The following is a 25881-nucleotide window of genomic DNA, read 5'->3' as shown; positions in this document are numbered from 1 at the left end:
TACTCTAATTATCATGTCCTCTACAAACCAAGAGATGTGATCCTTTATTCCTCCTATCCTTGAAGAAACAGGAACAGTGGGGAAAAAAACAAGGGACCAATTTCTTCCATGTGTTGTATCTTTCCCTCTGCCGTATTTAGAGCCCCCTACTCCACCTTCAAGATGAACAACACAATGTTTAGGAAGGAATACAGATGTAGTTTATATGTTATGCTTATAGGTTCACAAAGAGAAGAGGTGCCCTTTACAGAGATGATAATATCTAGCTCTTGGACCCCCTCCCCCTGCCCCCGATTTGGGGGCCTATGTCACACGACACTATCGACCATCACACTCTTTCCTGCTGAATCCAAAGAGGCTGTCAAAAACCACTGAAACAAGCACTTCAGCCAACCACTACCAAATGACCAGAGCTGGTATAAAAGTGACCTGTTATTCTGCCCTAAAATGTGGAGTTAAGACTCTTCTGAGGATGTTCTTTGCATGCAGAGTTCTACAAAAAATAGGATTGGGGGTCCTAGGATAATCTTAAAAGTTGTGATACAGAAAACATTCAAGTTAAGAAAAACTTAAGTTAGTTCAAAATAAGGGTATTTTGGATGAGACATTAAAACATATCCTAAGCACAAAACGTTTACCTTTGTTTCATATCTGTAAATGCAATCTGTTAAACTTCAGGAATATTCTCTCCTAACTACAGAGAGCCCTCATCAAGCCACCTGAGGGTCCACATAACTTCCAAGATTCAATATGGAACGGTGGCTGCAACACTAGACTGGGAGCCCCTAGAAGACTGGGGTTTTACCTTTAGCCCTGCCATGCCTCGTTCTGTGTTCTCAGGCAAATCATTTCACCTGTCTGAGCCAAAGTTTGCTCCCCTGAAGAAAAATAAAGGACTTGGATTACAAATAGTTTCAAACTGGTTTTTAATATTTGTTTTGTATTAATTCATTTTTTTTTTTTAGGTGTAGCATCCTTTCTTTCACAAAAAATTTACCTAGATGCAGAAACAAACCGCTAAAACAAGGAGCTAGCTGAGCTGGAGGTAGGGGGTGATACGGGGAGGCATCTCCACCCATCCTGCTCCATCGTCCACTGGGGCTGTGTGGGGGCACCAGAGGATTCTCAGGTCTACAGAGCACAATTTGGAACCTGCCGATTAAATAGCCTCCGAAGTCAGTTACAGCTCCAAAATTACTCTGCCATAACTATCTTGATGTTGCAAAGACTGGTAAGGCATTCAGTAGGATCCAAAACTTCATAGGATCACAAGCCATAAAACTAAACCATGAGCTGGCTTTATTTAATCCTTATTATCAGTGACCTACTTAAAAAAAAAAAAAAAGGCCTCACCCTCAAATAAATCATAGAGTAATAGCTGTTAAACTCTGTACATCTCAAAGCGTATAATCCTCACCCACGTCTGTGAGGACTATTTCCTAAGGGCTGTATCCTGGATAATACCTGATGGTCAACATCACAGTGTCTGATAAATAAAAATAAATGTGCAAATTACAAACTGTGTCCTGAAACTAATTCTACCCTGTCAAGGCAACAGAATAAAATGCAGACTGCTGAACAATTCATTTGCTAGCTACGTGAATCCAGACAAATTTATTTAACTTTTTCTGAGCCCCAGTTTCCCCATCGTTAAAGTGGAACTAATTTCTTGCAGGATTGTGTGGAGAACAGAGAAAGTATTTATAAAGCACTATTCCTGGCACATATAATTTGTGCAGAATTTTAATTTTTCGCTTTATAATGGCAAATTTTCCTTTTTGAAAAGTAATCATAGTAACGGGCATGTTAACTACTAATTAAAAGCAAATCACTAACATATAAATGAAATTATGGTTTTACATACTTCTGTGCTGTGTCTTAATGAGGGGAAGAAGTGCCTCTCACAACTATTCAAGTGGCAGAAAATTTTCCCCAAATAAAACACTAAGGCTCAACTGTCTGTTTCCAGAAAAATCTGATTTTCCAGAATAATTCCAAACACAATCCATTTATTAAAAGTTGTATTTTTGTTTTGTCATAAAAATCTTCAAGCAAAACCCACATGCCACTTTTTCCCTGTGGCTTCACCCTCCTCCTGACACAATATTGGGTACCCCAGGGCACCCCATCTGAGAAGTCCATCTTAGTATAAATCCTTCATATTACTGTGGAGGAAACTGTCTTACTGAAGGCCACCTAAGTACATGTATTAAGATTTGTGGGGAAGTTCCTAGAGAAAAGAAATGGTTTCCAGACATTAACTGGGTTAATTAATTCACTCCAACCCCCTCACTCACTCCTTATTCTGTGAAAAAGCTATGGCTATTGACCATTATATCACGGAGTCTTTAGGAAGACCAAATGGAGGATCTTTCCTAGATTCCAGTAGAAGAAAAAGCTATTCTGAGTAGAACACTTGGTTTGCTTTTATTTTTTCAGGCATGTGAATCTTATGTTACTTACGGTCCTTCTTCAATAAATGGTGGGATCTGAGGGCAAACGTTTGTTGGCCTTAAGACAACTGTGGCATCGTCTTAATTTGCTCACCCTGATTTTTTACCCTCTCTCCTTTATCTTGTCTACCTTATGTAGTTTTGAAAGCTATTTCAAATCCATTTTTGGAATGAGGCAGGGTATAAATAAAATATGTGAAATTAATCAATGCATTTTTTCCAAAAAGGTGTCCATCAAGTTCTATGTCCCGTTCTGCTTCTCCCAACTCTCACTCATAAATCTAGGCTAAAAATAACTTTCTCACCCCATGCCTCCAACCAAGGAACGAGAATTCTATTTTTAAAAACAAATCCTCTCTAAAGGTAAATGAACTCCCCACACCCAGGGGTGCTAGTACACGGGCCTAAAGCTGCCAGGGCAAGAGTCTGGTAACAGAGTTCTGGTTCTCACTCTGTCATCAGCAGTGTTTGACCACAGACATGCCACCTTCTGGCTTCAGCATCCTAACTCCACACATGAGAGTTATTACAAAGATAAAAGTGAGACACTGCATTTGAAAGCATCTTACAAACTGCCAACCATCAGCTCCTGCCTGGATGGCTACAGCAGCCTCCCAGCTGACTTGGTCCCATCTACTCTTGCCTACTGCAATCAATCTAGCTCTCATGGAGACAAAGTGACCATTTAAAAACATACAGTTTGACCACGTCACCCTCCTGCAAAGATCAAGTCTAAACAAGTTAGGCTGATATATAGGGTAGGGAAGGCTTATTCACAAGGTATGTAACTTAATAATATTAATAAAACAATTAACATTCCCTGAGAAGTTATTATAAACCAGACACTGAGCTAAACATTTCAAGTACATTGTCTTATTTAATCATTACTACAACCCCACGAAGCAGATTCTATGGTTACACTCGTTCTGGAGATGAAGGAACTAAACAGAGGAAGGCTGCCCATTTGCTCAAGTCCCTTAACTGTAAATGATGAAGTTGGGATTTAAACCCAGGATTCTGACACCAGAATCTGTGTGCTTAATTATTCTGCACTATGGAAGAATCCAATTGCTTCTACCCCCAGTCTGGAAGAGTAGAAAATTAAAACTTGTGTTATAACAAAAATGACAAGTTACATATATTTATATTGTAGTTTCAGAGTCATTTATGAGAAGTCAAAACTGTGAATGGCAAACCCATGGATTCCCAAGACCCACCATCCAAGAATTTTTTGAAGAGTCCCAATACTCAACTTTAAACAGTAAAAGATATTCTTGACTTGGGTTAGAAATAAAGATAGGAGTTTGACTTTTTGGATGAAGTATAGAGAATGTTAGATAATCCTAAGTGTCATGGGCTCAGAAACACCTGGTTACCCAATTTGTTCTTGAGATTCTTGAAAAGCTGGCACATTTGGGGAGGTTTTTGAGAAATCAGAGATCCATGAAAAGTGTAAACAGAGCCTGCAATTTCGCTTTCTACAGTTCTCAATATTCTCTAATCACACTGTTCTTTCTTGCTAACATTGAACAAAATTATTTACCTCTTTCAGAAGCGAGGAGAACGAACACGCCAACATTCCCATCATAGAAACTATTTTTAAAATGAACACAAATTACGTCTGATTCATAGGTGGTGGTTATTGAGATATCACTCCCCACCCCCTCCATCTTTGTGCGTTGACATTTGACCCTTTTTATACTGTGCACCTTGTACCAGTGAAACCTAAGGCACCAGCTAGTTACTCATTAAACTTGGGTGCCAAGGGCTGACTTGTACAAATTACACTGTTAACTGCCTGGCCTGGTATGTGTGCAGAAGTGGAAAAAGCAATCATCATAGCTGTGAAATTCTGTCGTATCGGCAGAATTGAAATATAAATTGCAGCAATTCGTGCCTGACCTCTGATCTTGTGAAGTTAGTCTAAACCTTTGAACCTCAGCTTGGAATTGAGAAACAGCATTTACTTGCACCAGAAAAGATGGCTAGCAAGTATTCTGTGCTGTGAATAGTTAACCCTGTGACTGGTGGTCGACCCACGTCCACCTCCACCAAAGAGTCAACCAGAATAAGAGACTTATTTAGGAAGGAGATCTTGAGAGTACATGTCTCATAAAATGGCAGTAGGAATAACTCTAATAGAAGTAGAAACTTTCAGGAGGCAAATCTTTTCAAGGAGTATGTAAAAATAATTGTTAAAAAGGGGGAAACTGAGATAACCAAAATTATTTGGCATTTATACCTATTGATAATATGTGCTTAAAAAATTCTCATCACAAATTAGGCAAAGAGAGAGTTTTAACTAAATACTTTAACTTTTTAAAAACCTTTTTACCAAATGGTACCATCTCTCATGTATTTTTAAACAAGTATATTATCTAATTTCTGTTATAAAATACATTAAGCCATCTCTGGGAAAAAGCAACCATGGGAAATCAGTTACACTTTTCTTAGAATCCAAACTTACTTTCTGGTAGTAAACATTAGATGTAGGCTAATGAATAAATATAATAACATGTTCTTAATGTATACATTTTGTCACATTGATTCATCATTTTATTCACAATGAAGAGGCTTTTGCTTCTCAGAATTAGCTTCAAATGCTATTCAAATTGCTGCATTTCCAGGTAGGAGAAGTGAATAAAGATTCTTTATCTCTGGTTTCCTTGAGTTAATATTAGAAATTAAATAATGCATAAGATACACCAAACTATTCCTTCTAGTAAAAGTGAAACTAATTTGTATAGTCTTTAAGGTAGATAATTTATATTTAACTAATTCCATTTTATAAACTTTGCTATTGGTTTGAGAAAATGATTAATACAACAGTCTTCTTATACCAGAACTTTTCTCAGAGGAAACGTCATTATTGCTAACCTTTACGTAGTAACAACTATCAAATACTAATTCCATCAGTTTCTTATTCTTATCACATACATATATTTTTTAAAGTCACAAATTTCTTCTCTAAGGATTGACTCTGAAATGACTTTGGAAAATAAATGCAAATATTGTTGATAAATTCCTGCTTTTTAATCCCACAATTAAAACAGCAGCAATCTATGAAAACATGACTCTCCTTAACCTAGTTTTTTCAAGTGTGTTAAAATGAAGAGATGCTAGACAAACTGATTTTTTTGTTTTTTAATGTTCTTAACTTCAGAATTTTGGTTTTGTTTCTGGTAAGGCAAACTGTGCAGCATTTGAAACTCTCACAAACTTCCAATTTTTTTACCTTCAATTAAGAGCAAAATGGATCATTTGTTTATTCAACCTGACCTAAATTACTTTAACCAAACACAAAACCATCTCCTCCTCTCTTCCAATTACAACAAATAAGGTGTTCCCTACCTTTCCAGTCTTGAAATCAGGATGCGACAGGCTAATGGTAACAAAAGCTTTGCTTAAGCAAACTTCGCTCCTGATCCCAGGAACTGTGTAACGCTGTTATACATGGCACACCTCTCCTCATTGGTCGATGAGCTTTGGCCACTTAAATGCCTTGGGAGTCATTTGCTAAGGGCACCTGTAATGAACTTGAGTGGGTGGTACAGAAAGAAGGGAGGTGTTAAAATCGCCAGATACAAAACTGCTCAATAGCAGTCTGAAAATTTAACAGCAAACCTACTGTAACACATGGATCCAGGGACAGCCCAAGAAGACAAATGCTCTGACGTTTAATAGAGAAGGAAATTTAATTCGCATGCAATGCTGACTCAAAGGAAACACATGATTTTTTAAAATTCACCTTCCTAGAAACAAGATGGATGCCCATTACCTTGTTCTGCTGGGTGCAGACAAGGAAACAGTAATTCTTGCTTCACCAGAGTTGCTGAGTTCTAAGCATTTTATGTATGAACACACATAAAGTGCTTAGAAACTTTCCCGGCATATAGAAAGTACTCAAAAAATGTTACTGTGATTTCTTAGAAATGTTCTATTTTTAGCAATTGTTGGGTTTTCTTCTTCTCATTATATCTAGGGTAGGTAACCTGGATGAGGACCCTTTATCTTTTCTCCTAATCACTACCAACAATTGGGTTTGTGATACGCCTGGCAGAAAAAAGATACAGGCAAAAAATCACATGAGAACTAAACCCTCATTTTATTTTACTTTATCAGTTTGGAGCTGGAAATGAATTTACTGCTAAGAAGCGGAGAAAAATAGAAGGGGCAGAGAAAGAAGAAGGAAAGTGTAAAACATAATTCATGATAATAAAAACAGTCTGTACATAACAACGGACCAGGAGGACCCAAAGCACTTAAGCAGAGTAAATATGCTCCTTTTCAAGCAGGGAGAGGATGGAACCTCCCAAGAGGCTGTTTGCCAGTTCAGGCAGCTGGGAGATCAGGGGAGAAGGGACCAGAAGATGGACTTGAGGAGGGCTCCAAAAAGCTATCCGGTGGTATCTGAGACCACCTGAACCAGGATTACCCTGAGCTCCACGGCATGCAAAGAGAGAAACAAATCTGTAACTCTTCCTAAAGCAAGCATTTCAAAGATGTGGTCTCAAATTTTCCCTTAGTTGCTATTCTATAATTGTTAGCCTTAATAAATCCTATAAACCCTAGGAATTTGAAGTAACAAGGATAGGAAGTAAAAAGGCCAGAGTAAAAAAGAAAGTTTTAAATCCATTTATCTACCTATATTTTTTAAGAGAGACAGTTTTATTACTCCCAAATGAAATAATCTAAAGCTATCAATAGTGACTAAAAAATTATCAGTAGGTTACTTAGTAAAGGGTCAAAATCCAGAACAAGTCTAAGATTATAATCATGTTAAATATTATATAAAGCTAAATTGCTAGGTTCTAATTAAAGGAAAATTGAAGCAATCTATCAATAATACTGAGGCAGTGTTTCAAAAAAAGCTACTGACTTTACACTAAATTCCTTTTGACTACAAAAGAGACTCAGAAAATCTGCCTTTATGTAAGAGTAATTGAGTATATTATGTAAGAATTTTTATAAATTCTGGGTGTGTGATGTGCGTTAAGCATTAGGAAGAGTGTTTTGGTTTGGACTTGGTGTAGGAATGGGTGCTTGTCAGGCGTGTGAGTACATGCGTGTGTGTGTGCATGCACACGCATTCCTATATCAAACATTACCCAGAACACAAAAATGTAGGAAACAAACCATCTCAAGAGGATAAATTTTAAGAGTAAAGTGGTAAGGACAGGGCAGCTTTTCACTGAATACCTGAAAGCAATCATTTCAATTACAGCCTGCTCTAAATAAAAAATAAGCAACTTCTTCCTGACTTTGCTTTGAACAGAGTTAATTTAAAAAACACACAGGTAACTATGGTCTCTGCACAAACAATGCACCCAAGTTATTACAAAGGTACACAATACAGAAAAGGACACAGAAAAGGTAATAATCGTCCCTTCTGCTGGCACTGACACTGACCCCTATTACATAGCCCTCGACGCAGGCAAAGGTATATGCCAGTGGCATCCTGTAGACATGTGCTGCATTTGCTGCCATAACTTCTCATAGATCTGGTTTGAAACAAGCTTAAATCAGCACAGGAGGAGCTTCCTTTGTCTTAACAAAGCACCTTTGTTTTTAGAGTGGATGACAGCAGGCATATCTGAGGTCTGAGACTGGAGACAAAAAAAAAAAAAAATACAGGCCTGAAATAGAAGCTTGAGATAAGATCAGCTCTAAGGTAGATCTGGAAAAAGGAGTAACAAGATTCATGAAGCACGGGTGAAGACAAGCTGTGAAGCCAGGAAATTATTATGTGGGCTATTTTAAATATATGTAATATCTATCTTGGTCCCCTTTACATTCTACTAAGAGAACATTCTTTTTTATTTCAACTTACTTAAAGGCTATAAAGATATAGCCAATGTAAAGAGCAAGTCGATGTGTGTTTGCTCTGTATTTGATAGTGGTAAGCAGTTTTCCAGAAGTAGATTTTACACTATGTATTTAGAATTTCAAAACCTTTGATGGAATTGGTTATTGTATTAATAATGTATGACTAAAGCATAAGGAGAAGAAATTATACACACACACCCACACACACCTATATATGCACTGAGGCACTAGCCTTCATCTGAAAAAAATGACTATTGGCACTGAAGCCATATACCTGTTTGGGTAGTGTCAGCACCAATAGTTGGCCATGACCCAAACTAGTCGACATTGCAAGACTGAGCTCAAAGAGCTGAAGGGATGCAGGTATACATGGGAGAGTCCTCCTGAAGAATGCATGTGACACACAGAACACACCAGAAGAATGGCAATATTATAAAAGGATTAACACCTCCAGGACTGCCGTTGGTTTCTATGTACACGCATATGAGACCTTGCCCTCAGCTGCATGCACTGTTAATGTCCCTTTACCTGCCCTCTTCCATCACTACTTTAGACCAAAAAGCCTTTCTCCACATTTGCAAAGCAGTATCCACAAACCTGCATGATTAAAAGCACCATCGAATAATCTTGCAGTTAATTTGTTAAATTCCCCATTAACAGTATCAACAGGAAGAATGAAAGAATGGGCATTGCCATATCTGGATGAAGAGTTTACCTTATCTGGACATTAGGACAGGATCAAAGGGCTTTCGTTTTAAAATTAAAAACAATATCCTCTCTATCAGATCTCAAATAATTTTTTCCAATTTGCCACTTAGAGCTTCACTTTGTCTATGATGCCACTGACATACATAATTTTTAATGTGAACGGTATAAACCGTTTCCTTCATGTTTTGTCCTTTTGTGCCCCATTTAAGAAATCCTCCTTATCCTGAATCAATAAAGATATTCTCTCATTTTAAAACAAACAAACAAACAAACAGTATCCTCTCAATTGGCACAATTGCTTTAAAGAGTAAAATTATAACAATAACTAATACTTGTGCATTTCATGCACTCAATAATCTCAAGTACCTTCTAAGTGTCAGGCACTGTTCTAGGTACTGGGGCTATAACAGTTAGCAAAACAGGCAAAAATCCCTGCCCTTATAAACCCGATAGTCTCATGGGGGAGACACTGAACAAATAAATCAATAAAATATATAGTAGGTTAGATTATGAAAGAACTAAAGAGAGAGAATAGCAGAGAAGGAGAATAGTAGTGTGTGTGTGTATGCGTGTGTATGTGTGTGTGTCGGGGAGGGAGGGGAATGTCCCACCTGGTCTCTGTCTTACAAGGGAAAATATATTTTTTATTATTATTACTGTAAAAATTAAGCTTATGAATCCATTAGGTTTCTAGTGGGATATGCTCTTAAAGCATATATCTAAACTCATTTAAATTATATGTCAAGTACTTCCTGCTTGCATAGCAGTAGCTATTTAACGTGGACACAGGCAAGGTAGCAGAGATCTTACATTCAGCAGTAAGGGCCAGGTAGGTGGTATAATGGAAAGAAACCCAAGAGAGAACAATATGCTTTGGGATGACTGTTGTAAAATAAAATGAGTGTTCCTCTACCTTCTCAGGTTAGCCGAACTTCAAAGGGTTTACACTGGCCAGGCTGGGCTGCGGGGGGCTCTCCACTCACCCTCAGTCTAGCTCACCCCTCCACCCCCTTTCAACCACAGTCTTCAGGTCCACCTTTACTGGGGATACTGAGTCCTTTTCCCTTAGAAATGTTCACCATGACAGGGAACCCTGACTCAGAGACAGCAGGAAGAGAGAGGACCAGGACTATTAACTTTTCTTCAGTCTCAGGTTCCAGCATCCCACCCTGGGTGAGTTAATCCAGAAGCTTTGTAACATTATATGCTATTATGTCTACTACAGAGCCTGTCTTTAACTTCTCAGACAAAGCACATGAGAGAATTATCCAATAAAATAAAGTATAACCCCACCTCATATCCAACCAGCTCCTTCCCTCCCAAGCTTTACTTATGCAAGGGGTACTTCTTTTTTTCACTCTAAAATGTGTATCTGTCACAAAGGCAGTGATTCTAGTGTTTTTCATTTTCCTGTGTAACGGACAGTCATGAGGAGCCCACGGACTTCAAGCTCCTGTGTTCATTACACACAACACTGACAAGAGTACATTGGTGAGGCAGCCAATGAAGAGGCAGAATCACCACCTACATTTCCTGTCTAACTTTCACTTAAATTTATCTATCACCTCCATCTGAAATAAAATCGCAGTAGCTAACTTCTCTCTATAACCCTTATCAGATACAAGTCACTGTTACTAAGTGCTTCACATACACTAACACATGCACTCCTCATAAACACATTTTGTGGTGGGTACTACTATTGTCCCATTTGACAGCTGAGTAAACTAAGGCGCAAGAAATAAAGTAACTTGACCAAGACAAGCAGCTAGTAAATAGTGGAGAGAATTTGAAACCGGCCATTCTGGCTCTTAGAGACCACATTTTACTGCCTCTAGATAAGGAAATAATTTCCCTTCCTTCCTCTCTTTTTTTTAATTACCTGTATGTCTCTAGCCACCTCCCCACCCTCACCTCGCTGCTCTGACCCTGCCAGTGACAGGCACTTCTGTCCTTGCCAGAAAAGCTTTGAAACTTTGGAGATGGTACCTCTGGAGCCAGGGAAAGCTTTAACATTTGGTCAGTAAAACATTAACTTCTAAAAGCCAACAAAAGCTAATTTAAATCTAAAGAAAAGTCTCTTTGCTTTTTCTGCCTAAGCTTTCACCCTGTCCTAGGCAGTATTCTTCATGAATTCTTTGAACCCTGTTAGGTTCTGTAGTGGTCCCTTCCTGCCCCTCTAACACAGCAAACTGTAGTGTCTCATCCTTACTCGTCTCTAACCCTATGTACCCTGTGGCAGTTTTAACAGACTTTTTGTTTTCAAAAGAGGAAGTTCAGAATAAATACTGAATGCAGGTGGAGAGACGATACCTATTACAAAGTCATAAATAATGTGTCAAATCCAAGCCCCGTGTCTCACTTTCACTAAAGAAAAGCCAGCTACGTTGTCATAATGTAAAAGTAGGTTCCCCACCCCCTCTTTAGAATGGGCAGTCCGGTTAACAAGAGCTCAGGAAGTGTGTCGTTTTGCAAAGTATTATGCAAGTTTCGCTCTTTAATAATTAAACAGTGTAATAATTTCCTCAAAATTACCACAGAAATCTCCTACCATTCTGGATTTAGCGAGTACCGTGTTTACTTTCAATAACATTCCGGGGCGTATTCAAGCACGGGGGGGAAAAAGCAGTCAGAGACCTGGACCCTGCCTGATGTGGGTTCTATTAACTAGGAACTAATCATCTTTTTGATGAGACAGTTAAATGTCAAACAATTAAACATAAAATACAGGGCAAAACGCAGCACCACATGCTGTGCAGGCACTAAGAGCTACAGAGTCAGGCAGGGAACATTATCAAATTGACCAGAGTCCATGGGCAAAGCTTCCTGCCAGAGATGCTGGTAGCCTGCATTCTGATTTCCGTCTATTAGGTTACAAACCCTGGCAATCACAAACCCCACAACTTTAAAACATGCACTTCTCTGTATCTGTTTACTTTGTAATTAAAAAACAAGAAACAAAACGCATTTCCCTGAAGAATTTTTCTATTCCAAGAATTGAGTATTATCAATACTGGCATTAACCTTCAACATAATATATTTTATAAACATAATACCTTAATCAACCAAGAGATTGAATCTTGTCTGGGTCTTGAATAGCTGGTAAGGTACTAAATAAGTTACGTTGTCTTTAAAAGACTGTGAATATTTTTTCTTAAGACCTTTGGGTTCAGTTCCTGTTTAAGCTTATCTGTTCAACATACTTTCGCCACTTTAGAAAAGGAGCTCTTATTTTTTGAGAATATGAAAGTAAATATTCTAAAGGAAAAAAATGTCTTAAATATGGAAATAATACAAAACTATGCAAAAGAAGAATCTAGCAGATTTAAACTTTAGCTGCTGTGGATCTATAAACACTGGTTCGGTCATTAATTAGAAACATGAAGACATCTTTAAAGGATCAATGGCAAGGCTGATCAGTTTAGACAGAGGGCTAAAATTAGCAGGGAGTGTATGTTCAAGAAAAAGAACAACATAAAATAGTACTGAAGCAAGTAGTTTAGACATAATGAACCATTTTCTATGAGAAACTGGTAACTTCTCAAGACACTCAATTTTGAACTGGTTATATGAGACATTCAATCATTCAACAAATGGTTACTGGTCATCGACTGTCTTTGTTCTAGACCCTGAAGATAAAGTGATGATGACCAAGACAGACAAGGTCCTTCCTGTTACGCTGGGGAAACAGAATCAACAAGCTTTGTTATTGTTTTGATGTTTTGGGGAGGGGGCGTGGTGACAAATGCAATGAGGAAGAATAAAGCAGGGTTAGGAGGAAGAATAAAGCAGGGTTAGGAGGAAAAACTGGGGGCTCTTTTGGTTACAGTGGTCAGGGAAATCCTTTCTCTCTTGAGTAGAGACTGGATGAAGGAAAGAACAAGCAGTTTGAAGACCCAAAAATAAAGCCTTCCAGACAGAAGGAAAGACAGCAGCGGGGGAGCAAGCTTGGGGTATCTGAAGACTAGCAAGAAACAGGCATTGAGGCTGAAATAGAGTGAGCAGGGCAGGCGGGGGTCAGATGACGGCCTTATTGTCAAGGACTCTGGTTCTGTTGGGCTGAATGGAGGATTCTGAGCAGAGAAGTGATGAGATCTGATTTTCTTTTTCTTAAGATCACTCAGGTGTGGAAAAGAGATCACAGGCATGTAAAGGAGTAAGCAGAGAGATGAGTTGCAGGCTGCTCCGGTCATCCGGGGATGGGATCACAGTGGTTACCCTAGAGAGAGGTGGTGGGAAGAGAAGCTGACTGTGAGTTGTATGACAGAGGCAGAGGTGACACAGCTGGCTGATGGATGGCCTGTGGGATGGCAGTGTCCCAGATGACTCACATTACAGCCTGAGCAACTGGGAGAAGGGGGGCGCCATAGCACCATGTCAGCAATATGGCACAAAATGTTTTTTATGGCATGGCACTCAGTCAAAAGCAATAAAAGCACACATAGATAGTGTGAGTGCTGTCAACCACCAGGCAGCATATTGGGATATTATTTTTTAAAAATCTAGGTTTTAGCCAACCAACACCTTCAGTCCTTAACGTCATTGCTGAATATCCTGTGCATGAACTCTGCAACCCTCTCCATTTCAGTTTTCTCTCACACTTTTATGAATGTACACACTATGGAAAACTGACTCTAGGGCCAAGAAACAAAAAATAGACAAAACAGAGTCTCGGCAACCTCCATCATGAAAAGCAATAAACTACACATTTAAGAGACACATTGGGTACACGGGTGGGGGAGGGGGGTGCAAAAGAACCATACCCTTGGAACTGCCAAATCTGAGGGAAACAAGAACCTGCTGGGAAAACTCTTGGGAAGCTCCCAAGGCCCCGTGGAAGGTGGAGATGGAGGACCACAGTGAATGCACGCCTCCCTCGCTCTTCAGTCTACAGATCCTTTCCCCCTGCGCCCTCTGTCTGGCCCTCATTTCCACTGGCCCTTTGAGTCTCCTGCTCATGGTCCCTTCCATACTCTTTCCATTGGGGCTCCATGATCCTGTCCTTACTTAGCTCCCCTCATGTCTACAATCTGCTTTTGCAGATTTTCTATTATTGACGCCCCTCCTCTCTGTCCCTAACACTGACTACAGTCTAGAATACTGCATCCACTCTTCAGTTACATTGCTTGGCCCTTTCTTTCCATCCTCCCATTGAAAAACATATTCTACCATCTATTTAGATGCCCTGTTAGCCAATAATATGAAGTATGTCAGTTAATATACTTATCACATATACTTGGTGTATGTATTCTAATCTCTCTTCTAGGAATTACAAATAACCCAACAAAATGTTCAGTCTCATTGGTAAGCAAATAAATGTAAATTAAAGCAAGAAATATATAAAGAATATCACTTTTAACCAATAAAATAAGCAAATAAAAAAAATTTTAATGGAGGTACTAGGGATTGAACCCAGGACCTCATGCTTGCTAAGCACATACTCTACCAATGAGCTAAACCCTTCCCCCCAAATTAGCAAATAGTGCTAAAACCTCACTCTTCAGAAAGCAAATATAAATTGATTAAAATCTTTCCATAAAAAAATTTTATATATGAGAAGCTGTGAAAATATTCATTGTCTTCACTTGGCAATTGTATCATTAAGATCTATCCTAAAGAAATAATAAAAATGAAGTTTACATACAAAGATGTTTATCTCAGAATTCTTTGTAATAAATTTAGAAACTATCCAAATGCTTTACATTAAGGTAATGGTTAAATAAATGGTGGTACATAAGCCGCTAAAAATTATATTAACTGTTCAGCCACTAAAAATTACTTTTATGAAGAACTTTAATGTCATGAGTAAAGGTTTGTGATTTGTGAGATTAAGAGAATAGTACATAAAATTGTATATACAGATGATCAATTGATACTGTAAAAATAACTAGAAAAATAAAAAAATATTGAAGTGGTTGTCTCTGAAGAGTAAGAATATTGAATACAGGTGATTTAAGTTTTTAATTTTATGTTCTTCTGTATTTTAACATTATATACACACATTTATCTTTAGCATAAACTTGGTCATCAGAAAAATTAAGATGGTTTGAGATAACAATTTCCTGTTTTAGCCCCCTTCTAACCTTTTCAGCCCATTACTAAGTCCTTAATGGCAATTATTTCCCTTTCTTTTCTTACTGATTTCGCTCAGCACTAACAAGGCACAACCTCTTTGCTTCCCTCCCAGATAGCCACTTTCCCTGCTAACCAGCCTGAAAGCAGGAAGGACCAGCTCCCTGAAGTAGGGTGGGATCATATTACCCCCACAAAGGGAATCTGATGTGATCCTGATCATCCATAACATTACAAGCTTTTGATCATGAACTGCAAATCTTCGCTTAACTTCAGACTACAGACCACTGCAAAATTGCCCTTTGTTCCTCTCACACTCAACAGAAACACACACACACACATACACACACACACACACACACACACACATGCAAAAACCCCGACTACCTTTCCACTCTCTCTATCTGAACAGATCCTTGTTTTCCTTCACAGCTCTCCTCTAGAACCATTTTCCTCAGAAAGGCATCTCATCAAGGTATCTCCCTTTCTCCAAAGGACTTTACCGCCACATGGCTTTGGCATTCCTGCTTTTGTATACATTTGACAACTGTGTGTTTGTCATTTGCAGACTTGCAAAATGGGCGGGAATTCCTGTTTCATCACAACACTGCATAAACTATAATTCCACATTTGAAAATTAAAACGTGTGCACAAAGTTTTAAGATTTTCTCTTGATTTTTTGTTCATTTACATAGTTACTTACTTGCATGACAAGCTGATAGTACCTTGTGAAATATATCATATCCAAGCCACTTGTTTTCAACCTCTCTCCCTGCCAAGGGCATACACACAGAAACTCACTCCCTTGGGTGCTCAATAACTGCTCTTGACAAGAATTCCAAACTATTGGTAAAATAATTTTGACTTTCAATATGAAGCCATAAATCATAATAAGAAAATTCAGCTTATGAAGAATCATTGTGAAACAAAGACCTCAAAGCCCAATGTCTTAAGCTGTTTGGTGAGCAACTATGGAAAAGATTAGGAAGAAGGAAAGTCACATTAACAGATGCTACCTCGAGCAGTAAAGATATGCATGTGTGAGCCTCTTCTGTTCTCCTACCGTATTTGTGTCAGCTTTCCAATGTGAAATCCACATGTGCCCCTGAGACCTCGCTGCTTTGAGAAGCAGTTCATTTCTCCAGCTTTGCTTTACAGCAAAGGAAATTAAAAAAAAAAAAAAAAAAGGCACTGGAGCAGCTTGTTAACACAGTATGTTTTTAGGAATGCCAATGCGGAAATGATCAGACTCAGAGTTAGTTCCAAGTGAAAGTATAAAAAGATTTATATGAAAATCACTTTGATCTGAAGTGTTAATGAAAATGATAGTCATGATTCCTTATAATTACTCAAATGGGTAATTTTTTTTAAATTGGAAAAACACATTACTGTGAAAACATACTTTCATGAAGAGGAAGTAGAAACATCCCTCAAATTTACAAGCATGTGATTAACAATAACTACTTATTAAACTTCTCCTGAGTGGTTGTCACTAATGCATTTATTGGAAGTAAACCTATGAAATAGTAATAACAATAATATTATTATTAACTGAAGAAATAGAATGCCATTAATGGTACTTAGTTCTCTTTCAGAAATGAAGAAGGAAAAACTATGATAAAAGAAATCTCCATTTTAAACTCTTTATATGCACATACATATATGCCAGAAGACACATCAGCTAATAATTGAACTTAGATTGGAGAATTAAATAACTAAACACAGTAGCTAAGACTGAAACCGAGAATTTATTTAAATTTCAAATCAAACTAAAAATTGGTCCCTATCATTACCTTTCTTTTCACCAAGAATTAAGCGGAATTTTGAAATATGTATGAAAATAAAATCAAACTACAAACGGGATCAGCTGCTACAGATATTTTCATTATAATGAAAAGTCAATTTCCTTAATGTGCAAAAGCTTTTACAAATCAATAAAGAAAATGTAACCTAATAAATATGAGCAAAGATAGGAAGAGGCAGTGTGCAGAAAAAGAAAATTCTAAGGCCAATAATCATAAAAATATGTTCAACCTTATTGAAATCGAACTTTGTTCCATTAAGTACATGTAATTCTAGACAAAAAAAGTCCTATCGAATCAGCAAAAATTTTTAAATTTTATAACACCCACTGGTGGTGAAGGTTGGGGAAAACAGAGCCTTGTGTATACTCTAGTGGGAATATAAACTGGTATAAGGGCATGAGAAAGCATTGGAAGGTGCCTGAGGACACAGAGTAAATTCTTTCATATCCATATTTTGTGCTTCCGAACCTACTGGCTTACTCGTACACGACAGATCCTCAGTACTAAATCTGTTAAATAACAAAAATATATTAATTTTCTCATTTGCATAAGAGAACAATCTAGCTTCTGCTCTATCAAAATGAAGAAGAAATGTTTATATTTTCAGTAATAAGGATAATTACTAATTTGTATAGTGGTGTATAATTTACAAAATACATTCCTGTCTGTATTTTATCTCAGATTGTGGAATAATTAAATTACTTATCAATATTTAGAAATGGACTACATGTAAGGGATGCTTTTTGCAATGTTATGCCCTGGGATGGCTACAGATTTAAATGGAAGTTGTGAAATTTCTTCTTCGGTATAGGGTCCTTAGAGGGAATGGGGGTGAGTGTTGGGTAGAAGGGAAATGGGTTGAGAAACACTGGTTTTGGAATTTACAAATTCTGGTAGAGCCAATTCCCCATGAGACTATAATTTAACAGAGCACATATGTGCCCTGTTTAAACTGTAAAGGCACTTACACAGCATTTGTAGCTGGTCTCTGGGTAATTTATATGTCATGATCTTGATAATCTACATATACATGTTTAATCAGTTCTTATCTGTCAGGTGATCCCTGATTGTTACCGTTTTCTATAAGTCACCCCTGGTCCATTCACAGGGTTTCAGATTTATTTTGGATCCCAGAAGTCAATGCCAGTACTTCTTTAATTACTCACTGGAGTGGAAATGTCTTAAGATTTCAGAGCCACCAAAAATTATTCCCTTTGTGCCGCCAGGAGGGAGCAACTATAGGATGGTCAAAGGTCATCTATTAGCTCTTCTACACCACAGGTTTCTTTTAGAAACTTTATTGAGAATTGGCAGATAGAATTGAATGAGACAAAAAAAAAAATATGAGTCAGAGTCTCAGGAACGGAGGCATTCCTTGTGGTTTCCATCACCTCATGATGTTAGTGATTTTACCTCTGCATCACCGATTTCTTTCCTATCAAAAACTAGTATCTAGATACGATGTTTAATAAATATCCCCAACACACACACACACACACACACACACACACACATCCCTTTACAGCTGCCTCAGTGTGATGGCTTAACTTAATATCTTGGCACTCTTTGAAAGGATCATCAAAAGCACTAGTGAGCTCTTATTCAGCTGGCCTAAAAGTTTTGGAAAATAGTAAGACAGCCAATAAAATTTACCAATTGATAATATAGGGCTACAAAATGTACTTAACATAACTTTCAATAATATATTCTCAGCATAACAATGAAAATTATATTGGATATTGTTTAAGGAGCCGAAACACGAAGAGATTCTGTGCTGATCCCATGCCACTGCAATTGTCTAATTTAGAACTCATCATTAGTCTCCCTAATGTCCCATCTTTCACATCCTTGTATAATTATTTGTGCTACACAAAGAACAAGAATGGCTTGCCCTATGTATGAAGAGATAAATGAGATTTTAATTATTATTAATAGAATTATATCTTTGACTAATTCACACTAAATTCAGTCTTCCAAAAAGTAAATCTTTCAACTCATCCTCGGATAAAACTCATCTGCTGATATATATCTATATATCACATAAAGTTGATTAACAACTTATAGACTGACGAGTTCTTTTCTTCACTTTTTCCCTAAGTATCACCTAGTATTCTCTAATTTCTCTGCACCTACAAGGCCAGGGAAAAAAGAGGGAATCCACATCCTTTCTACTGCTTAGTGATGCTTTGGATAAAAAGGTTTAATGGGACAAGAAAGAGTACTGGTTATACTTATCCTACTAACTAGAAGATCTTGGGGAAAAGGTCTTTAAAATATTTCATTTCTTCTTCCGACAGAAATGGAAATAATTATTTCCCTATAGCACCCTCAGAGATGGCGTCAGGGGGAAAAATATACAGTATGCATGAAAATGTTCTGAGTTACCAGGAAAAGAAGCAATATATTATTATTAAAATAATGCTTGCCTATTGCTTTAATATGAAATATTAATATTTATATTCAAATGGTAAAAAATAAAGCTAATATCTAGCTATAGTTAATAAAATATTTTTATTAAAATATTACTTTGCTTAAAGGTTTTAGGATTATCTTAATGAATACCATCCATACATATCTAGAGGATGGTTATATTTTCATTTTAAAGGAAGCTAACTGAAAGTTTTCTGATGAGGATCAATCCCTACCTTTTTTCTTTTTGTAAAAGTAATGGCCATTCTTTGGCTAAAGGATGAGAATAACATGCTTGTACTTTTTTTTTACTTCTGAGAAATGCCCATCAGACACATAAACAGCAGCCACGTGCCTTGAAGCTGCAGTGGGAGAACACGCTCCCCCGACGGAGCCTCAGGTTCCAGGACCTTACTGTTAGCTCCTCTGGTGAGTTCAGAGAGGACATTTCTATCCCCATTTCAAGAAGAGAAATTGAGGTATTATAAAACTTAAATTAGAATTTTTTAGTGACACCATTTTCATAATTTATGGCACTCCCATCCTGAGCTTGTTTCAAATTTGTTTAGGAAAATAATTTCCTGCCCTTATTCTCATATCATCATTGTAATATAGAAAAATGATCAAATAAGTAAGGTCTGCGATCTTTCAGAGAAGTTACAGCCAAGGCTGCCACACTTAGCAGCAAATGCTGGTGAGGTTCATCTTGGTAGCATGTGCGGGTGAGGTCATGGGTGGTTGGCAAAGAAGTACAAACTAATGGAAACACAACTCCAAGCTCTGTAGCTACTTTACATGTGGTTAGCTCTGCACAGGCCCACCTGACCTAACAACAACAACAACAACAACAACAACAACAACAACAACAACAACAACTACATAAGAACAGCTAACCCTAACTGAGCATTCGCCATGTACCAATTCTAGGCTAAGACTTCACATGTCAGCTCATTTAACCCTCATAATAATACTATGATGTAGTATCTTCATGCTTATTTTACAAATGTGGAAAATGAGGCTTAGAGAACTTAAATAAGTTGCCCAAAGTCTCACAGCTATTAAGGGATAGAGACAGAGCTCACATCCAGGCAGCCAGACTCCAGGAACCATGTTTTGACCTAGAACCATAATGCCACATGGACTCCATCATAGTGAGAAATCAGTATTACATCAATTATTCTCTGTGTACCAGCTTCATGGATCCTGTCGCCAGAAGGTCTGAATGCACTGGCTCAGATGCAGCATTGGTCACCCACACTCACAAACTGTCTTGTGAGATAGATAATGAAGGCAACAATTAAACTGCAGTGAAAAAACTAACCTTCCACTTTAAAAAACTAGAAAAAGAAGATCAAACTAAATCTGAAACAACATAAGGAAGAAATGAAATTAAATAGGAATAAGGACTCGAACAGAAATAAAGGAAATGGAGAAGAGAAAAACAATAAAGAAAATCAAGGAAACTGAAAGCTGGTTCTTTGAAAAGCTCAATATTCACAAACCCTTAGCTAGAATGACCAAGAAAATAAGAGAGAAGACTCAATCTACTAAACTTGGGAATAAAAGAGGGACATCACTACTGACCTCACAGAAGTAAAAAAAGATTATAAGGGAATATTATGAACAACTATATGCTGGCAAATCTATGACCTAGATGTAATGGACAATTTCCTAGAAAGGCACAACTACTAAAACAGACTCAAGAAGAAACAGAGAATCTGAATAGACTTGTAATAAGTGAAGAGTTTAAGTTAGTAATAATTATTTTTTCCACAAAGAGAAGTCCAGGAGCAGATAGCTCCCCTAGTGAATTCTACCAAATGTGTAAAGTATGATTATCACCAATACTTCACAAGCTCTTCCAAAAAACAGAAGAGGATGGAACATTTCTCAGTTTAATGAGGCCAATGTTACCTTGCTACAAAAATCCAGACAAAGGCATTACAAGAAAACTACAAATCAATATCTCTTATGAATATAGATGCAAAAATCCTCAGCAAAATACTAGCAAATTGAATAAAACAACATAGAAAGGATTACACAACATGACCAAGTGTGATTTATCCCAGGAATGCAAGGTTTTAATATAGGAAAATCAATCAATGCAATACACTATACTTTATTAATAAAGAACCAAAACCATACATATTATTTCAATAGACCCCCCCAAAAAACTTCTGACACAATGCAACAACCTTTTATGATTAAAACACTCAACAAATTAGGAACCAAGGGAACTTCTTCAACCTGATAAAAAGCATCTACGAAAGCCCACAACTAACATCAAACTTCATGGTAAAAGATTGAATGCTTTTCCCCTCAGGTCTATAAACAAGACAAGGGTGCTCACTTTTTGCCATTCTACTCAACATTATACTGGAGATTTTAGCCAGGGCAATTAGACAAGAAAAAGAAATAATAATAATAATAAGGGCATCTTTATTGGAAAGGAAGAAATAAAACTACATATATTCACAGGTGACATGATTTTATAAGTAGAAAATCCTAAAGAATTCACTAAAACACTTAGAATTACTAAACAAGTTTAACAAGGTTGCAGGATACAAGACCAACACACAAACATCAATTGTATTTCTATGCATCATCAATGAACAATTCAAAAAATGAAATTAACAAAATAACTTCATTTAAAATAGCATCAAAAATAACGAAATAATATGAAAACTTCAAAATGTTGTAATAGATGAAAGAAGATCTAAATCAACAGAAAAACATCTCATATTTATGGATCAAAGATACAATATTGTTAAGATGGCAGTACTCCTCAAACTGATGTGTGTATTCAACACAATCCTCATCAATATCCCAGCTAGCTTCTTTGAAGAAATGGTAAGCTGATCAAATTCATAAAAAAATCAAAGAGGCCCATAACAACCAAAACAGTCCTGAAAAAGAAGAGCAAAGTTGGAAGACTCACATTTCCCAGTTTCAAAACTTACTATAAAGCTGTGGTAATTAAGACAGTATAGTGCTAGCATAAGAAGAGACATACTGACCAATGGAATAGAACTGAGAGCCCAGAAACAAACAAACAAAACAACATGCATCTATAGTCAATTGATTTTTGACAAAGGTGTTAAGTCCACTCAATGCAAAAAGAATAGTCTTTTTAAAAAATGATACAAGGACAACTATCCAAATACAAGAGAATGAAGCTGGACCCATAACTCATATCATAAATAAAAATTTAAAAATAATGTATCAATCACCCAAGTCTAAGAGCTAAAACTGTAAAACTCTTAGAAGAAAAGATAGGTGTAAACCTTCATGACCTTGGACCAGGCAATGCCATTTTAGATATGACATCAAAAGCATAAGCAACAAAAGAAAAAAATCATTAAATAGGACTTAGCTAAAATGAAATGTTTTTGTGCCTTGGATGACATCATTAAGAAAGTGACAGGATAACCCACAAAGTAAGAGAAAATATTTGCAAATTATATATTTAATAAGGGGCTTGTGTAAAAGTATATAGAGAACTCCGACAACTCAATAATAAAAAGAAAAGTAACTCAACTGAAAAGCAGGCAAAAATCTGAATAGACTTTCTTCAAGGAAGATAAACAAAGAACCAAAAAGCACTTGGAAAATGCTCAACATAATTAGCCACCAAGGAAATGCAAATGAAAACTGCAATGAGATACCACTTCACACCCACTAGGATGACTATAACCAAAAAGGCTGATCATAACAAGTTTTGGAAAATGTACAGACACTCGAACCCTCATACACTGCTAATGGGAATGTAAAATGGTGCGGCCACTTTGAAAAATCGTCTGGCAGTTCCTCAAAGGGTGGAACACAGAGTCACCATATGACCCAGCAACTCCACTCCTAAGTATATATCCTAGAGGAATGAATACTTGAGACCACACAAAAATTTGTACACAAATTGATCATAGCAGCATTGTAATAGCCCAAAACTCGAGCCAACCCAAATGTCTATCAACTGATGAATAAAAATAAATAAAATGTGGTATATTCAATGGAAAACTATTCAGCAATAAAAAGGAATGAAGTACTGAAACATAGCACAAGGACAAACCTTGAAAACATTAACCTTAGTGAAAGAAGCCAGTTACAAAAGACCACATATACTGATTCCATTTATATGAAATGTTCAGAACAGGCAAATCTATAAAGACTGAAAGTAGATTAGTGGTTGTATACGGCTGGACTGCAGGGGTGGGAAGAAAAGGGAAGTGTCTGTTAATGGGTACAGGGGATTTTTTACAGAGGTAATGAAAATGTTCTAAAATTGATTGTAATGATGGTTGTACAACTTTAGTATATTAGTATAAATATACTAAACCCCATTAAATTGTACGCTTTAAATTGTGTGGAATGTGAATTATATCCCAAATAAAGCTGTTATTAAAAAAAGTAAAAATAAAGCCAAGCATGTGAGTGAGAATGGAAGAATGGCAGATGTTGACACTCTCCACCCTGACTTCAGGAGCATCTGTTTCAAAGGCTTTCCCTAAATCTCTCCTGTCCTAACCATCATGCCCCAGAAATGAAATTCATGCATTCAGCTGTGGGAACTGTGATGTGTCTGTTACATGTTCTCTGCTAACTTCATTTCAGACTAGAACCTTATAGGTAAAACATCACTACCCAGAATAATATTACAGAGAAGGTTCTGTTATGAAAATGATATATTTATATCCTGGTGGATGACTTGGTGCTCCAGCTCTTTGTTATCCTCACAGTGAACAGCTTTCCAAGAAAATGATTTCTCTGATCCCTGCTCATGCAGTACTCTGTCTGTAACAAAGTCACAGATAATGCCTGTGCGTGCGTGAATGCGTGCGTGTGTGCTGGGGAAGGGAGTGTGTGGTTTGCTGGGGAAGGGAGTCTGGGGGGTCAGAGCACTGCTAAACTGAGCAATGTATAATTAGCCTCCCTTCCTAGCCCCAGCAAGCAATGACTCTCTTCATCTTCCCCTTATATTTCTCCTCCTCAATCATCTTCATCAGTCCAGCCAACCTTCCTTTCTAACAACAGAGTGGTTTAGCAGAAAGAAATCAAGGCTTAGAGTCTGGCAGACATGAGCTCAAAATCTAACCTTATTGCTTTCCACTTAGCAACCTTGGGCAAGCCTCAGGTGTCAAATTTGTAAAGATCATACAATACCCAAATTGCTAAGTTCTCACTACAGAGCTGGGTCCTGAGAATGCACACCTGAATAAGATACAGACTCTGCAGTTGAAAAACTCATCATCTAGTAGGAAACAGAAATACAAACAAATAATGATCACAACACAGTGTGACACGAGCCGTGATAGAAGGTGCCGTGAAGGTGGGAATGACTAATTCTCCTAAAAGCTGAGAAAGAGGAATAAGTCTTTATGGTGTGACTGTGAGATTTCAATAAGACAATGTGTTCACAGAGCACTTGGCAAATAGCAAGTGCTCAGAGTGTGAAGTTCTTTCCCCACAAAGTGCCCGAGGAATTCAGATGAAAAAAATGTTTAAGGTTTGCTGAGAGAGGTAAGAAACTGGAAAGGGCTGTTCTGGCCAGTTATTATCAAGGGCTAATTCAACTAAAGACAGCTGGGTATCAGTGTTTTATTTCTTCCTGCCCACAAACATGATAACTAGAAAGACATTCATCAAAATAAATCTATACTATAACAAATAAATGTGGATGTTCTGGGGTTCATATTATGAATTTTAACACATAATTCTAACTGTGCCAAATTAGAACATCCAGTAAAATGATCTAAAAATTCTTGAGTCTCCCTTTAATCATTCAGTATATATTTTTTGACTCACTATTACGTGGTACCAGGCAACAGAGACATAAAATTGAACTTACAAGCTTACAAATGACTAGGAAAGATAAAACAAATCCTTAATAATTGTAATATTTGACAGAATAGCATGTTGTATTTATTTCCCCACAACAATTACTCAGGAGATTTTCTTGCTCTTGAAACAAAGCAGGGAGATAATGTTCATAATATTGGTTCCTTCCTGATCAGATCTGTACTCCAGCCAAATTCTAGAACTAGATAGTTGCCAATGGGCTTCCTCTTGGTGAAAAAAAAAAAAAGATAAAGTTTCTCAACAGAGACAAGTCAAGTACTCAGTGTTCTTCTCAGAGGAAAATCTTGCTGAAATGATAAAACCTCTACCGGTTATCAAGAGGCTTAGCTACATAGATAAACAATCTTGAGAGTCAGTAAAACCATGGTAGTATAAGGAAGGTGGTGTAATTTATCTTTGGAGTCTTTGGCATAAGATACAGGGATCAACAAAGCCCCTGCACTGCGGAAAAAGAGCTCAGGAGGACAGCAGATACGTACTTCCTCCTGCCTGTCTGCCTTCCCGTGTCTCCCAGTAAGAGACCTCTCCATGTCCCAGAACTTAGCGACAGGTCCAAGCATGGCACCATGCTGGTGAATCGAGTCCTTCTGGGGATGAGAAAGCTGTGGGGTTTTCCTTAGGAATGAGAGTTGTAAGAACAAAGAAACAACACAGAGGACAACAGGCTAAGAGATAAAGGGAGAAAAATAATCCTGATGATCTCTTTTAACTCCTTTGAGACAATCATTCTCAACCCTTTGGAATCTCCAGCTAAGTGA

At 37.4% G+C, this 25881-nt stretch overlaps 1 protein-coding gene across 10 annotated transcripts in view; it reads right to left on the bottom strand.

Moving 5' to 3' along the window:
- Positions 1–25881, bottom strand: part of RBM47 (RNA binding motif protein 47) — a 148233-nt gene that overhangs the window by 31143 nt on the left and 91209 nt on the right. For 2 of the 10 annotated variants that reach the window (XM_072944706.1, XM_072944716.1), the window contains one exon: positions 5805–5989. The exons of 7 other annotated variants lie outside the window; for them this stretch is intronic. The gene's annotated coding sequence lies outside the window, so the exon portion shown is untranslated. Of the gene's footprint in view, positions 1–805; positions 827–5804; positions 5990–25881 lie in introns of those variants that run through there. One more of the 10 variants, XM_072944721.1, reaches the window with a different exon arrangement.

Source organism: Vicugna pacos, chromosome 2 (assembly GCF_048564905.1).
Source record: "Vicugna pacos chromosome 2, VicPac4, whole genome shotgun sequence".
Lineage (NCBI taxonomy): Eukaryota > Metazoa > Chordata > Mammalia > Artiodactyla > Camelidae > Vicugna > Vicugna pacos.
This window is presented reverse-complemented; position numbering and strand designations above follow the sequence as displayed.